The sequence below is a fragment of the Lemur catta genome, chromosome 4, assembly GCF_020740605.2.
Source record: "Lemur catta isolate mLemCat1 chromosome 4, mLemCat1.pri, whole genome shotgun sequence".
NCBI classification, from domain to species: domain Eukaryota; kingdom Metazoa; phylum Chordata; class Mammalia; order Primates; family Lemuridae; genus Lemur; species Lemur catta.
In genome coordinates, this window is record NC_059131.1 from 60,945,621 (window position 1) to 60,962,660 (window position 17,040).

Below are 17,040 nucleotides of genomic sequence, written 5' to 3' on the forward strand. Positions count from 1 at the left end.
TTTTTATATAATGATCATATTTCTAGAAGTACATTTAAAACTTTAACTTTATAAAATGTTGGAAAAATTCTTATAGACATTGGTTGAGGCAAAGAATCTATGAAGAAGACCCCAAAGGCAATTGCAGCAACAACAAAAATAAATAAATGGGACCTGATCAAATCAAAAAGCTTCTACACGGCCAAGGAAATTATCATGAGAGCAAACAGACAATCTACAGAATGGGAGAAAATATTCGCATGCTACACATCCAATAAAGGGATGATAACTGGAATCTATATAGAATTTAGGAAAATCAGCAAGAAAAAAACCAAACAACCCTATCAAAAAGTGGGCAAAGGACATGAACAGAAACTTTTCAAAAGAAGACAAATGACCAACAAACATATGAAAAAATGCTCCACACCTCTAATCATCAAGGAAATGCAAATCAAAACCACAATGAGATATCACTTAATTCCAGTGAGAATGACCTTTATCAAAAAGTCCCAAAACAATACATGTTGGCGTGGATGCAGAGAGATAGGAGCACTCATACACTGCTAGTGAGCTGCAAACAAGTGCAACCTCTGTAGAAATTTAAATGGAGATACCTTAAAGAGCTAGAAGTAGAACTACCATTTAATCCAGTGATCCCATTACTGGGCATCTACCCAAAGGAACAAAAGACATTCTATAAGAAAGACATCTGCACTAGAATGTTTATAGCAGCACAATTCACATTGCAAAGATGTGGAAACAACCCAAGTGCCCACCAATACATGAGTAGATTGATAAAATGTGGTATATGTATACCATGGAGCTCTACTCAGCCACAAAAAACAATAGTGATCCAGCACCTCTTGTATTATCCTGGATAGAGCTGGAGCCCATTCTTCTAAGTGAATTAGACCAAGAATGGAAAAATAAGCTCCACATGTACTCACCATCAAATTGGTATTAAGTGATCAACACTTAAGTGCATGTATAGTAATAACAATTCATTCAGTGGGTGTTGGGTAGATGGGAGCAGGGAGGAGGGGATGGGTATATACACACCTAATGGGTGTGGTGCACACCATTTGGGGGATAGACATGCTTGAAGCTCTGACTCGGGTGGGTCAAGGGCAATATACGTAACCTAAATATTTGTACCCCTGTAATAGGCTGAAATTAAAAAAAAAGAAAGAAAGAAAGAAAAAGAAAAAAGAAACATAGCAAGTGGTCCAAAAAAAGAAAAAAAGAACTTTTCCTTTGTCTATACTTTTGATAGACTAAAAACTGCCTTTTAGATAAGGTAAAATTGAAACATTTTTCAAATCATTTTGTATCCATTCTTCCCACTATAAAAATACAACATATAGAAAAATCATGTATACAATATAATTTTCCTGAATTATTTTCATAACCATACTTAAAATTTATTCAAAATTGACACATTTCATAATGTGTAAATTAATATTTGAAAAGTTTTTGAATCATATATTTATAGTTCTTACAGAGATATAAATCCAAATATTAAGTATATTTTAAACTTCGGCTTCTTTATGAAAATCAATATGAGTACAGAGATAAACTACATTTCACTAACAGGCTAGAGGTTTTTCAGTGAACCTTTTCAAACTATTCACATTATTTTCTGATAGCAAAGACATCTCAAAAGAAGCATGATATGGTCTATGAATCCCATCAAACCTCCTTGCTCTCTTATATTCAGCAATAGACGGTAGATTTGCTTTTTATAACAAGAAGAATATATTCCAAATGCAGCCATTATAAAAGTAGCTGACATTATGAATAAGAAATTGGAAGAAGGGCATTACTGCTGGAGCTAATTTTACTAAACTAGACAGACATCATTTATTACACAGAATAGTCAAGATTATCTGAAAATGCTAATATAGATTGTGCTATCACTGCTAGGGCCCCCCTTATTAGCTGTGGCTACCCAGGGATGCTGGATTAATTTACAGAGGATGGAAAAGTTTGCTTACAGAATCTTGGAAACATTTTTGAGCTCATGATGTCTACCAGTATAAGGGCAAGTAAAACAATGTCTCAAGCTCCAGTAAATGTGTAAAATTGCAAAGTAATACACTATGTAATATCTACTTGTTTACAATGTATCATTTTCGTTTTCACATTATGCATCATAATTGAACATAAACTGTAACAATGAAAGAACATGATTTTAGGAGAGTGTGCACTAAAGAGTTTGTTACTGCCACAAATTCCAGTCAAAGATGCTTGTCTTCAAAGGTGGAATTGTTTCTAAGGTTTTCACCCACTATCCTCAAAGGCCTGTGCCCAGATATGCACAATCAGTACTTGAAAGACCCTGCATGTAGAGTGCTCATATTTATGAATTACATATTTTAACATAGCATAAATAGATGAGGCCTTATAAGAAACAGAAAACAAGTTCATGACAAATTTGAGCTCTGAAAAAATAATTATAAAATTATAAAATTACTCTAAGGTAAAGGAGAATGCAGGATGGTAAAAGGAGACAGAGGAACTACCATAAAATCTTTATCCAAAGAAAAACCCAAAGAATATGCGGTAATGCTAATGTTTCAGTCAAGTGCAGGCTGCAATTTTTAAGCTGAGAAACCAAGATTACTCAGAAAACTTTCTCTTGAATACTTCATTTTTTTTTTTCATTCTAACCTCAATATTCTCATGTTCTTTCTTTGTATTTTACAAGCTCTTTCTATTCATCCTTAATCTCATAGCCTATAAGATCAGCTAACATTTCTATCCAAACTAGGGAAGTTGGTACCTGGAAAAAAAATAAAGTGATTCCCTAGTGGAAAAGATTATATAAATATACCATGTGATATAGTGAAATTATGTGGACAACAAAATGATTATGTATTTATTTTCCTTGTCTCTTGGCAATAGCAAATAAGAACTGTTAGCATTGTGTGAATAAAACTATATTACCTGTGTAATACAAAAATTAAACAAAGCAAAACTCTTCACCTTTGCAGAAATATAAAGAGAGCCCAAAATATACATTTTTTAAAAAGGTAGTCCACCATATTTTGATTACACACACACACACACACACACACACACACACACACACACACACACACACACAAATCTACTGCTCCATGTACTGAAGGTTTAAGATTCTAGTACCACTCCCCACCCCCACAGATAGCAATTATAAAGTCTTAAACAACTGAGAAAAATAGTATCTGATTAGTGTGGAAATTGAAAAATTGGCAGACTTTGGGGCATCGTAAAGACACAGAAGATGCAACTGGCACACATGGAGTTCCCCCTTTTTTAATGTGACTAAGGGCACTGCCAGTGCTGTGGCAGGAATGCTGAATGGCTAAAGCTTTGATTTCAAAAAAATAAATTAGCCATTTTTTTTCTGGCTTTTAAAAACAGTGAAGGGGCAACCAAGATCAAAGGAAAGTGAGGGGAAAAACTCCAAAAACAAAATTCAGAAAATAAAAAATTCAAATTAAGTAAATAGTATCTGACCAACCCCTAAGTTCACATGTATGAGGCAGACTGCTAACCATCTGGACTGATCTCAGAGACTTCAACCAAGTTAAACTTCTACTAAACAAACACAACATCCTTTGGAGACAACAGAATCCAGAGTCTCCCCAACAGAATTTTCATAATGTCCAGGATAAACTCAAAAATTACTTAAGGACAAAAAGCCAGGAAAATGTGACTTATTTGCAAGGGAAATAAAAATTGACAAATGCCAACCTGGAGATGACCTAGATGTTATAATTATTACAAAAAGACATAGAATTTAATACGACAATGATCAATAAGGTCAAAGAAAATACACTCACAATGAATGAAAGATAGTATATCTTAGGAGATAAATCAAATATATAAAAATAAATGCAAATTTAACATTTAGAATTGACACATACAATATCTGAGACAAAAATATTTACTTAACAGACTTCATAGCACAATGATGAGGAAAAACTTGGTAAACACGAACATACATTCATACTATTTTTCCAATTTGAAGAACAGAGATAGAAAAAAGTTTGAAACATATGAACAGAGGTCAGGGATCCCTAGGGAGATATCAAAAGTTTGATAGTATATAAAATTTATGTATATGTATGTGTGTATGCGCACATCTATAATGTATAGTTACTGTACATAATTTAAGTTTTTTAATGCCACAGAAAAAGGTCTGTTGGTGAAAGTTCCCCATCAACTTAAAAAAATATATATGTGCTTAGCTTTTGTTGGGTAAAGTGTTAAATACATGTTAAATACAGTTGGATCTCCATATTTGAGGGTTCTGCATCACATATTCAACCAATCATAGGTCAAAAATATTAAAAAATAATTATACAATAATAACAAATAATACAAATTTTAAAAATACAGTATAGCTACTCTTTTTACAAGGTATCAAAATTATGTTAGATATTGTAAGTAATCTAGAGATTATGTAATGTATATGGGGGAATGTGCATAGGTTCTCTTCAAATAAATAACTTTTTTATTTTTTAAAGAAAAACATACAATATTTTATTAACATACCATACCAAGCATATCTCAACCAGTTATGTGCTATTAAATATTGAACAAGTTCTCTGAAAAAAAATTTGCATATGATATTTACTATAAATTTTACTGATAAATAGTTGTATAGCACATAATTAATAAAATAATAAAACAATATTCTAATTTTATTATTATTTTTAATTGACATAATAATTGTACATATTTGGGGGTACTCTGTAATATTCCTATATATGTTTATATACATACACACACAATGTGTATTTATCAAATCAGGGTAATTACCAGATTCATCACATCAAAATTTTATCATTTCTTTGTGTTGGGAAGATTCAAAATCTTATATTCTAGCTATTTGAAAATGCATAATAAATTATGGTTAACTCTGGTTACCTTACAGTGCTGTTGGATACTGGAACTTATTCTTCCCGTCTAGCTGTACTTTTATATTTGTTAAACAACTTCTCCCTATCCCTTCTACCTCCTACTCTTGCCAGCTGGTACTATGCCGTTTTATATAAGCAACTGGAGCATCTGCAGCTTTTGATATGCACAGGGATCCTGGAACCAATCCTTCCTGGATACTACAGGACAATTGTAATTGATTGGTAGGGTGGTCCAGGGGTTCTCTATTGTTATGTTGATTTTTTATATAGTTGTTTTATTAATTACTGAAAGATAAGAGCTGACTGTGCAAATATAATTATGGAATTGTCTATTTCCTCTTGAAATTCTAACAGCTTTGCATCATACCTCTTGAAATTCTGTTGTTAGTTGTTTTGTTTTTAGGGTTATATCTTCATGGAAAATTGATTTCTTCATTATTGTGTAATGATCCTCTTTAGCTCTTGTAATATTTTTGTTGTGATGTCTGTATTTTCTCATGTGAATATAAATATTCAAGCTTTCTGTTTATTAGTGTTTCAATGGTATATTTTTCTCATCCTTTAACTTATCTATATCTTTATATTTAAATGGATTCTTGTAGATAGCATATAGTCAGATCTTTCTTTTTTTTACCCAACTTGAAAATATCTGTGTTTTTATTAATGAGTTAAGACTGTATACCTTGATGTAGTTACTGATTTGGCTTTAAAAATATCTATCAACTTACTAGATGTTTTTCTATAACCTTCATCAGCTCATGTTTGTTTGCTTTCTGCCTTCATATGGACTAAGGGAATATTCTTTTATTCCTTTTTTCCTCCATTATTGGCTTAATGTTTTTACTTTTTAAAATTAGGTTTAGTGGTCATTCTAGGCTTTACATTATACTTCTTTATTTATTCATGATGTATTTTAAAATAATAGTATACCACTTCACATGCATTGTAACGATATTTTGGCTTTCTGTGGCAACTTAACAAATTACCACAAACTTAGCAATTTAAAACAATATCCATTTATTATCTTATAGTCCTCTGGGTCAAAAGTCCAACCTCAGCATTACTGGGTTCCCCATTCAGGGTCTCACAGGCTAAAATCAAGGTGTCAACTAGCATTGTGATCTCATCTCAGTCTCAAGGTTATCTTCCAAAGTCACTGGTGGTGTCGGCATAATTTAGTTTCTTGCATTTTGGTGGGATACAGTTTCTGAACTTCCTGTTAGCTATCCACTGGCAGCCATCCTCTGAGCCTATATGCTATCCACCATTTCCCATGATGTAGTTCTAACTGTATCATGAAAATTTGCTCTTTCAAGGCCACTAAGAAAATTAATCTTGGTTCTAATCTCTCCAGCCACTTTAAAGATTCACCTTATTATGTCAGCCACACTCAAGGTAATCTCCTATTTGATTAACTCAAAATCCACTGATTAGGAAACTTAAATACATTTGCAAAAATCCCTTTTGCCATATGATGTAACATAGTCATAAGAGTGAAATCCCATTTTATTTACAAATTCCCTTTAAACTCAAGAGTGAGCATTACACAGGATTTGTGCATCAGGAATGAGCAGGAAGTTGGGAGTCATCTTCCTACAGAGGACCTTACAATTGATACAATCATGTTTCTTCCCTCCCATAACTTTTGTTATTTTACCATGTGTTAACCTTTTTTCTCAACTGAAAGCCTTCGCACGGAGAGTAAATAAACATTTTTGTTTACATTTATTCCAAGTCAGAGTATTCCTACATTATGATAAACTGTCAAACTAATTATCCTCCCTTAGACTTCTCAGTATCAACGACATTGAGTAAGTCAGTCCCCAAGATAATCTATGGAGAACCCACAACCCCAAATACATCATCTTGAGGATGATTTGGGACACAAACCTAGTATTACTTTCCTGGGTCTACATAAGTAAGTACCACAAAGTAGGTGCGTTAAATAACAGAAATTTATTGTCACATAGTTTTGGAGGCTAGGAGTCTAAAATCAAGATGCTTGAAGGTGCTGACTCAGGGAGGTGGGGGGTGGGGGGAGGGGATGGAGGTATGACTACATGGTGAGTGCCAGGCGCACTGTCTGGAGAATGGACACGCTTGAGGCTCTGACTCAGAGGGATGGGCAGGACACGGACAATGTATATAACCTGAGCTTTTGTACCCCCATGAAGAGCTGAAATTAAAAAAAAAAAAAAAAAAAAAAGATGTCAGCAGCATTGGTTTCCTCTGAGGTATGTGAGGGAGAATCTGTTCCATACCTCTCTCTTACCTCTGGTAGCCTCAGGGACTCCTTGATATTCTCCCATGCAGTCACATCATCCTTCTCTATGTGTTTGTGTGTCCAAATTTACCTTTAAAATAAAAAAAAAAAAAAAAAAACACCAGTCATATTGGATTGGGACCCACTCTGAATGCCTTATTTCCAAATATGGTCACATTCTACGGTACTAGAGGTTACGACATATGTTTGTTAGATGGGACACAATTCAACCCATGACATATCTCTTCCTGGTATTGTGAGAGAATTTTCTATTTTTTAAAAAATAAATAAAATGGGGAAACATATAGGTAAACTTGAATTTTGAAATTGGTACTGTAACATAACATTCAATTTATAAAATATGTATTAAAATAATGTCCATAGCTCTTTTCTTTGGTGCTGTAGCACACAGAATCATCATCCTCCATAGTTGGAATGGAAGAACAAAACAATAACCAAGAAATCTTCAGATTAGTCAGAAACTTTATTTTTTTTAATTTCTATTTATTTTTTATTTCAGAGTACTACAGGGGTACAAATGATTTGGTTACATAAATTATTTTGCACTGCCTCAGTCTAAGTTATAAGTGTGCCCATCCCCCAGACAGTACAACACATCCCCTCCTCCCCCCTCCTCCCCCTCTCACCTGTCTGACACCCTATTAATTTTACTTCCCATATGTGCATTTTAATGTTGATCAATTAGTAACAATTTAATGTTGAGTACATGTGGTGCTTGTTTTTCTACTCTTGTGGTACTTCACTTGGAACAATGGGCTCCTACTCCATCCAGGGTAATACAATAGGTAGTTCACCATTTTTTTAATGGCTGAGTAGTACTCCATGGTATACATATACCACATTGTATTGATCCACTCATGTATTTATGGGCACTTGGGTTTTTTCCACATTTTTTCAATTGTGAATTGTCCTGCTATAAACATTTGAGTGTAGATATCCTTTTTACAGAATGTCTTTTTTTTCCTATGAGTAGATATCCAGTAGTGGCACTGTTAGATCAACTGATAGTTCTACTTTTAGCTCTTTCAGGTATCTCCATACTACTTTCCATAGAGGGTGTATTAGTTTGCAGTCCCACCAGCAGTGTATGAGTGTTCCCATCTCTCTGCATCCACGCCAACATTTGTTGTTTTGGGACTTTTTCATAAAATCTTTTCTCATTGGAGTTAAGTGATATCTCATTGAAGTTTTGATTTGCATTTTCCTGATGATTAGAGATGTTGAGCTTCTTTTTCATATGTTTGTTGGGCATAAGTCTATCTTCTTTTGGAAAGTTCCTATTCATGCACCTTGCCCACTTTTTAATGGGGTTGTTTGATTTTTTTAGATACTTTAAGTTATAGCAAAGCACTAAGAAAAAAAGTTCTCATTAGCATATTAAATACATTGATTACAACACTATAAGACCATTTTTAACAGATATATCATATATTCAAGCATATTTGACTCACTTATGTTAACACTATCAAAATTTTTCAACTTTTCATTTTCCCAAAACTTTATTTATATAAAAAAGCACAAATATCTTAAACAAATAGACTATGTATATACTGATTCACCAAATATGAGTGGATCCACACCAATATTTCTACTTCCCAGGAAATAATATTTTTTTACCTAATCTTTTGATCCCTACTTAGGAAAGTAAAAACTTTCACTCCCATGACTGCAGTTTAAAACATTTGAAAAATTCAGTCTAATTTATTTCCAGCTTTGAATCCTATTCTTGGAGTGTTTTTCAGCCCCCATGCTCAAAATGCTTCAAATGTCCTCTTGTTACTTTACCCTATGGTATGATGCTCCTTTGGAAATATTTATAACTAGCTTTTTATCTAATAGAGTAAAAAAGAAATGAAAATCATTAAAAGAAAAATGAACAATTTACTTTTCATCATTTTACCATCAGAAATATAATAGTCTCTCCATTCTGGCTAGATGGCATCACTTGGATACAACTTTGAATTTAAGATGGAGTTTATCAGCCTACTGATTTATGTTCAGAAAGTATGAAAGATAATTCATAAAGAGATGGAAAAATGAAGAAAGTAAGGGAAGGAAGAAGGGAGGAGGGAAAGAAGGGAAGGTAAACATGAATCCCAGTCTTCCCAGCAAACAAAGATCAGAGTATGGCACTTTTTACTCTGCCCATTCTTCCTTGAGACTGCCTCCTTAGTCCAAATGCATTTCCCTTGTTTTCCTAGACAAACTGATCCAATGATTGAGGGGTAGTCTATCACCTGTTAAAAGATGACTCACCTGATCTAGCAAATGGCCATGTTTTCTTGACAAGTTGTGGCTAACTCAATAATGAATCATATTATATTTAGTTTCCCTGCTGGCTGCTTCACATCCCTTTCCCCCTCACTTTTACTTTTCTGGGATTGTACCTCCCAAGAAAGCATTAGCATGTAAGTTTTGCCGCATAGGTACTACAGGTATTATTGTACTTCATAAATAAGGAAACAGAAATTGAGGGGATTGAAATTGGAGACAGTAGAATATCAAGGTGTAGAGTGTAAGTCTCTGGACTTCAACTTTGCTGCATTGCACATTTTGCAGCCTCTAAATGTAGTTGAGGAAAGAATCAGTTCAAGCAAAAAACCCCAAATCAACTTCTGAGCCTTAACAATTCCATTAATCATGTAACCATAATCAAATTTACTGGAGAGCTATCAAAGCCCCATTCTACTTCACAAGTAGGCACTGTCTTTTCCTGTCTCATCAGCTCAGAGGCCCATGAGAAGCCTATGCACATCCTTCTTATTTACTGGTGGCATAAGACAGTATTCTTATCTGACATAATGAAAAGGAAGATAGAAATCAGGAGGATATAGTTACTCCAGGAGAAAAGCGGGGCTTTTGCTATTTTTTTTTTTTATCTTGAGGATAATAATTCCTGGCAGGGATCCAATAGCTTCTCCTTCTGTGGGATGCACAGAAATAGAGCTTGCAATACACTCTTTAAAAGGAGCCTCATGTCATCGACTCCAGAATTAATTAACTGAAGGGGACTAATATGCTTTTCCTGACAGAATATCCTACAATCCATTCTACATTCTCTAGCCTTCATTTTGATTTCACTAACAATTTTGATTAATGTTTATCCTAAATTCACTCTCATATTTACTGTGGAGTTTTTCCTGCCCATATTCTCCATGCTTGATTCTGACTTGACTCTGTTATTGTGTTTTAGCACCTAACCTTATTGCGATGTGTTAAATAGTATCCTTCTGGTATAACACCATGATTTTATTTTAGATCCATTCCACTTTAGGGAACAAGAAATGTCTTCCAGAGACATTTATGCTTATTGTCTGTTGATTTGTTGATTTATTGACTGTGCATATCTGTTTGGAATTCTTTTTTAAAAAAATCCACTCACTTGCATAAAAATATGTCATAGATATGTTTCCACAGCCTTAACAAATGGCCAATATTAATTGAGCTTCTATTATGTGTTGGCATAGATATTGGTATAAGCCACACAAAGCCCTGTAAAGAACATAAACTTTGAATACTGAGAACAAACACATGTGAAACAACAGCAAAAATAAGTAGCATATATTGAAACAATAAATGACATTGTAACAGCATTATTTTTTATCTCGATATTGAATATTAAAAATCATTTTTCTCTGTCATTACCTGATAAACCCACTGAGACCAAACCGATCTACAGAGTCATGCTAACCTTGAAGTACAGTGTCTGCTTTTTGGGAAATGAGCTTTCTTTTCTCAAATTATTATTTTTGAAACTATGTACTAAACAATTTGTATAAATAGTTCTACAAAATCTTTGCCTAATATAATACTCTATGATCTTATATCCTCATTGATAGGTCAATAATAATATTTATATAATATAATATATATTAGCTCTCCCCGGGCAGCAAGTTGGCCAGTCTTTGGACTGGAACTGCACCATTGGCTTTCCTCATTCTCAGGCCTTTGAATGCAGACTGGAACTATACCACCATCTCTCTTACGTTTCTAGCTTAGTAACTCTTCCTGCAGATCTTAGGGCTTGTCAGCTTCCATAATTGCATGAGCCAATTCCTAATAATAAATCACTCTCTCTAGTCATGGGCTTTCTACAGAAACAAAAAATAGAAAAGAAAAAAAAATAGTGCTCTTTCTCTATTATTAGGAATTAGTGTATAAATATACATATATACATATGTACGTACATATGTTTCTCTGGAGAACCCTGATTAATGCACTATCCCTCAGCTCAATTCTGAAAGACGTTACAGTGAGTTTTTTTAAAAAACACATTCTGGCTGAATTTCATCATATATTATAACACAATAATTTTTTTCTCAATTGTCAATTAAAGTATATAAGTCAATGTTTAACTGACAATATATAATTAATTTATAATTAGTGCTGGGAAGCTAATTCCAACTCAAATTCTTTGCATGAATAAAACATGAAATTCCATAAAATATTTTGCTTCCTGATGCTTTTCCTGCGTATATGACAGAAAGGTGTTCCAAATGTGCTCAGAATTGTCAAAAAGTCATTTCTTTCTCTCAGTTTTCATGTTATATGTGTATATTTAACAAGATATTTTCCCAGAAGTAAAATATTTATTTAAAAAATTCCTATTAATTATGTAAGATATTTTTCTATCCCCAAATCAGAATGTATAGCCATGTGAAATAGCATCACAGTATGACTTTCATCAGCAATCAGATCTCTCAGCCTCTAAATGTCAAATTATAATTGGCATTTAAGAAAATTGCCTCAGGATATATATCACATATCTTTTTAAATACCAGTTGGTATTTTTAGCCATTATTTCATTACTACTAAATTGAGTACTAGTGTCCAATTAGACATTAATTACCAGTCTAAATATGGCTAATGTTCTAACCAGGATGTCACTAGGCATTTTAATTTTACTAAATTAAATGCAATGAAATTCAACTTTGCAGATTTCGCAATTCAAACAGTCCTTTAATTATAAAGGTTTATTTGAATGGAATAGAACAAATGCTCTCTAACCTTAAAACTCTGGTGAAATTAAACGTGATATTTAGTGGAATATCACAGAAGCTCAGAGAGGAAAGGCCCTTTAAAGATCCTGAAAGAAACCTCCCACCCAGCTGCATAAAACCTTATCGTATTCAATCCAGTCTCTGCTTCAAGGACTTCAGCAACAAAGGATTCTAACTGTTGCAAATGTCTTCCTTTTATTGAACAAAATATTCTCACTGTAATTTCAACCTTTAATTTTATTTCTGCCATTTGGAGCACAGTGGAATAAATTTATTATTCCTTTCAAATGTTTGATGACAGCTACTCTATTATTCTCCTGCCTTACTTTCTCCAGGGTAGCTGGATATATTGCAGTACACCTTCATCATTTTCGTTGCTCTCTCCTGTGAGCAATCAATAGTCTTCTTAAAATGGGGACCTCTGCTATGGGAATGACATATCTCAATTCACAAAGCCCTCTCAATTCACAATCTTTTTATACATATAATAAACTGCATCCTCTAAAAAATTGTCAGAAACACCTATAAAGTCAGAAGACGGCTTTGAGCATTTTAATACTAAAATAACTTTATTTTTTAAGAATTTCTAATTGTTTCAGTGACTTCTAACTTGTAGATAATAAATAAGGTATGGCAAAATCACTCTTGTCTCAATTTTTCAGTATGTATATTGAAACAATAAAATGAGCACTTAGGTAAGAACAAATAGGAAATTAGCAAGCACAGGACTATAATTTACTGTGTCCTCTTCAAACTGTGTTCAGGAAACTCATACTTTATCATTGCTTAACCTTATCTCCTTTTCTTACACATATCTTTAGGTTAACAAACAATTTAACATAAAGAAATATCTTTGTGTTTCAACTTTCTTTTTCTTAATTTTTTATTAACTGTTATTCTCATATCCAGTATACACTAATAAAGTTTTTCAAGTAGACTACATGGACAAGATATTTGCTGAGACCATTTGTATATGAAAAAGTCTTTTGGTTACTTTCTAATCTTAAATAGAATATCCTCTGGTTACAGTCAATTCTGATAGAAAAAGAAAAACTACTATAATAATGGAAGTATTCATTAGTTCAAAAGAAGGGAATCAAGCTAAGATATCAGAGGAAGATCCCTTGCTATGAAAGGAGTTTATAAGGAGAAGCAGAACATTTAAGTCATCTCTATATTCTAAAGGCTGTTTCTCAATGAAGTTTGCCACAAAATGTGACAAATCTGAAATCAGGAAAGGTTTCTTTGATATGAACACACAAACACAGCATTTCAAATAAAAGTTGAGATAATGAATATCTCAATTGTTTACTGGAAAAAAAATTAAATTCAGAAAATAAAGATGAATATGTAGCACAAAATAGAAGTGGAATAAACAGCCAAGGAATTCAATATACAGACATTGTATTTGAGAGAGAAAAGAGCAGGCAAGAAGACACAATATTTAAATTAATAAATTGTGGAACTATTCTTTATCTAAAGAAAATGGGTCATTTCTATAAGCCAAACTTAATAGAGGCTCATCTGAAACATTTATTATGGAAATATTTTAATTTTGAGATTAGGGAAGTAAATCATGTAAGTACAAAAAATAAACAACAACAATACAAAAAGAAAACTAAGAAACAAGCAAACAACTGAGCAAAATGGTTAATGACAAAGGCCAAAGAATCACTCTGTACCACAGCTATAAGATTCTGAGAGGTATAAACAAGAAAAAAATTGTGAACTAAAAAGTCTCCATCCAACCTTGTCATTATTCACTTACAAAAACTACAGTGAGACAGCTTATTATTTGTATATCTCTTCTCCAAATTTCTCACAGTTATTTCCCAGGGCTTCCTATTCAAACCCCTACTCTTTGACATGCTTATGAAATCTAAGAGCTCTGTTTCTAGTGGGAGGCCCTCTTTCTACTCTCCCTGCCCTTTATAATCTCTCTCTTTGAAGCATTCATCATAACATGCTGATTTTATTCTATTCTGCTCTAATAAATTGAACTCTAACCTGAGGAAAATGCTCTCTTCCTCATTCTAGAAATTACTGGAAGGTGTATGCTGTGGTTTTCATATTTGTCCCCTCAAAAACTCATGTTGAAACTTAATCCTCAATGTGGCAGTATTGAGAAGTGTGGTCTTTTTAAAAGGTGATTGGGTCATGAGAGCTCTGTCTTAAAATACAGTAGTCCTCCTAATGCACAGTTTCACTTTCCACAATTTTAATTACCTGTGCTAAACCCCATTCCAAAAATATTAGATGGAAAATTCCAGAAAGAAATCATTCCTAGGTTTTGAATTGTGCATCATTCTGAGTAGCAGGATGAAATTGCAAACCCTTTTGCTCTCTCCTACCACCCGGAATATGAATCATCCCTTTGTTCAGCATCTTTGTCCCCAAGCTGCCTACAATACCCAGATGTTAGTCACTTAGTAGTTGTCTTGGTTCTCAGATTGACTGCCACATTGTTGCAGCGCTTTTGTTCAAGGAACCCTTATTTTACTTAATAATATCTCCAAAGAGCAAGAGTAGTGATGGTGGCATATTGTTATAATTGATCTATTTCATTGTTAGTTATTATTGTTAATCTCTTACTGTATCTGGTTTACAAATTAAACTTTATCATAAGTATGCATGTATGCATAGGAAAAAAACATAGTATATATATATAGGCTTTGGTACCATATCTTCAGGCATCCACTGGGAGTCTTGAAATGTATCCTCCATGGATAAGGGGGGACTACTGTGTTGCATTAAAATGAAAGGACTTGTTTAATGTGGGTAGCCAGAAGGATTCCTCTGGTGTAATGTATCTTCTGGTCTTTGCTGAAGGTTTGGTGGGCAGGAAACATGTCCTAATATCTCTTCTTGAATTGAGAATGACTTTAGTTTCTGGATTCATCATTCTCATTCTAAGACTAGATATGTTGCAACAGATTCTTCAGTTTCTTTATCAATCAATTTTTCTGCTTTAACCTTAGGGTAAACATTGCTTCTTGAAGTCAGAAATTCTAAGTTTCAATGTGAAATTAACTTAGAAAATAATGAGAGATGTCATATCAAAATCAGGTGCTGGTTCAATTATATGCTTATTTTTATCCAGTGGAGAAACCTCATTTCCAGGTTAACATTGGGCTAGGGTTTTAAGCAAGTCTATTTATAGTGAAGTTTGATATATTCTTAGAAATTTCCTTATTTTTTCAAAGTCCAGCTTTCTAATTAATATATTAATAGTAATTTAACAGTAAGATCCATATCTCAACTACAGAGTCTAAGAAAAAGCCTATAAAAACACAATGTCCTTGAAGCAACAATTACAAAAAACTGAAGAAATAAAATTAAAATTTCAGACTTTTTGGTTGGTTTTGTTTTGTTTTTCAGAAACAGGGCCTTGCTCTGTCACCCAGGCTGGAGTGCAGTGGCCTAAACATAGCCCACTGTAACCACAAATTCCTGGGCTCAAGTGATTCTCCTGCCTCAGTCCCTTGAGTAGCTGGGACTACAGGCACACTCCACCACAACTGGCTAATTTTTTTTCTTATTATTTTTTGTAGAGATAGTGTCTCACTATGTTGCGTGGGATGGTCTTGAACTTCTGGCCTCAAGCAATCCTCCCCCCCAAAAGTTTTGGGATTACAGGCATGTGTCACCACACCTGGTCTTTGAAACATTGTTAAAGACTGATGACTTAGTATTTTGTTCACCAGGACTTTCAAATATACCTTTTTTGGGATTGTCTCTTCCTTCAAATACAGTCCTGCCTTAAAAAAAAAATCAGAAATAATATTAAACCATGCTAAAGCAAGACTTCACATTGAAGAAATTTATTAACTATAAAATATTATATTTTAGAGATTTTAATCCAACAATCAAACTCCTATAGTACAGATGAGGACATTGCATTTCAGAGAAGTTAAATTGTATTCTCAGGATGGTCCAGGTAAATTAGTTATAGAACTGAGATTAGGACCTAGATCTCTTGGCTGCCAGATTACAAAAAAGAAAATGAATTGAGGTAGTTTGTTTGCTATTTGAACATGTAGATTGACATTTAGCTTCAATTGTGTGTAATCTCATTTTGTTATTCTTTTTTTTTTTTTCTTTTTTTTTTTTTTTGAGACAGAGTCTTGCACTGTTGCCTGGACTACAGTGCTGTGGCATCAGCCTAGCTCACAGCAATGTCAAACTCCTGGGCTCAAGTGATCCTCCTGCCTCAGCCTCCCGAGTAGCTGGGACTACAGGCATGCACCGCCACTCTTGCCTAATGTTTTCTATTTTTAGTTGTCTCGCAGATTTCTATTTTTTTATTTTTTATTTTTAGTAGAGATGGGGTCTTGATCTTGCTCAGGCTGGTCTTGAATTCCTGACCTCCAGTGATCCTCCCGCCTCAGCCTCCCAGAATGCTTAGGATCACAGGCATGAGCCACCGCACCCAGCCTGTTGTGTGTAATCTCTACACCTCTCATAACTGCAAATACAATTGCCAAAGGTACCAGGTTCAGAGAAGTAAAGTTAGATGCTGATCTCATTCTATACTCAGCACAGACAGAAATCTGAAAGCACTAATATAAGTGAAAGAGCTTCCTAAAATTGAAAGTGAATTCAGGAAATCTTTTATGTTTAGAACACAAATTACTCAAGAATTGGCTACATCCCATCTTAAAGTGGATTGATATTGTAGCTCCTCATTAATTGATTTCCCAGAATATTTTGTATGAGATGTGAAACTATCCCCTCCAAATGCCTCTAATGTTTTCCATGCATATCAGTTAGGAACTAAAAGCTAGTTCTTCAGGTCATTTAGAACACTCCAGGGGCTCATAACTACTCTGGTTGAAAGAATTATGGTCAGCATTAGTGTATGAACAGC

At 33.8% G+C, this 17,040-nt stretch overlaps 1 long non-coding RNA gene across 1 annotated transcript in view; it reads right to left on the bottom strand.

The window, feature by feature from the left end:
* Positions 1-7,108: 7,108 nt before the first annotated feature.
* Positions 7,109-17,040, bottom strand: part of LOC123637105 — a 152,285-nt gene continuing 142,353 nt past the window's right edge. Inside the window, exon 3 of the long non-coding RNA XR_006734747.1 lies at positions 7,109-7,243. This is a non-coding gene — a long non-coding RNA (uncharacterized LOC123637105). The remainder of the gene's footprint in view (positions 7,244-17,040) is intronic.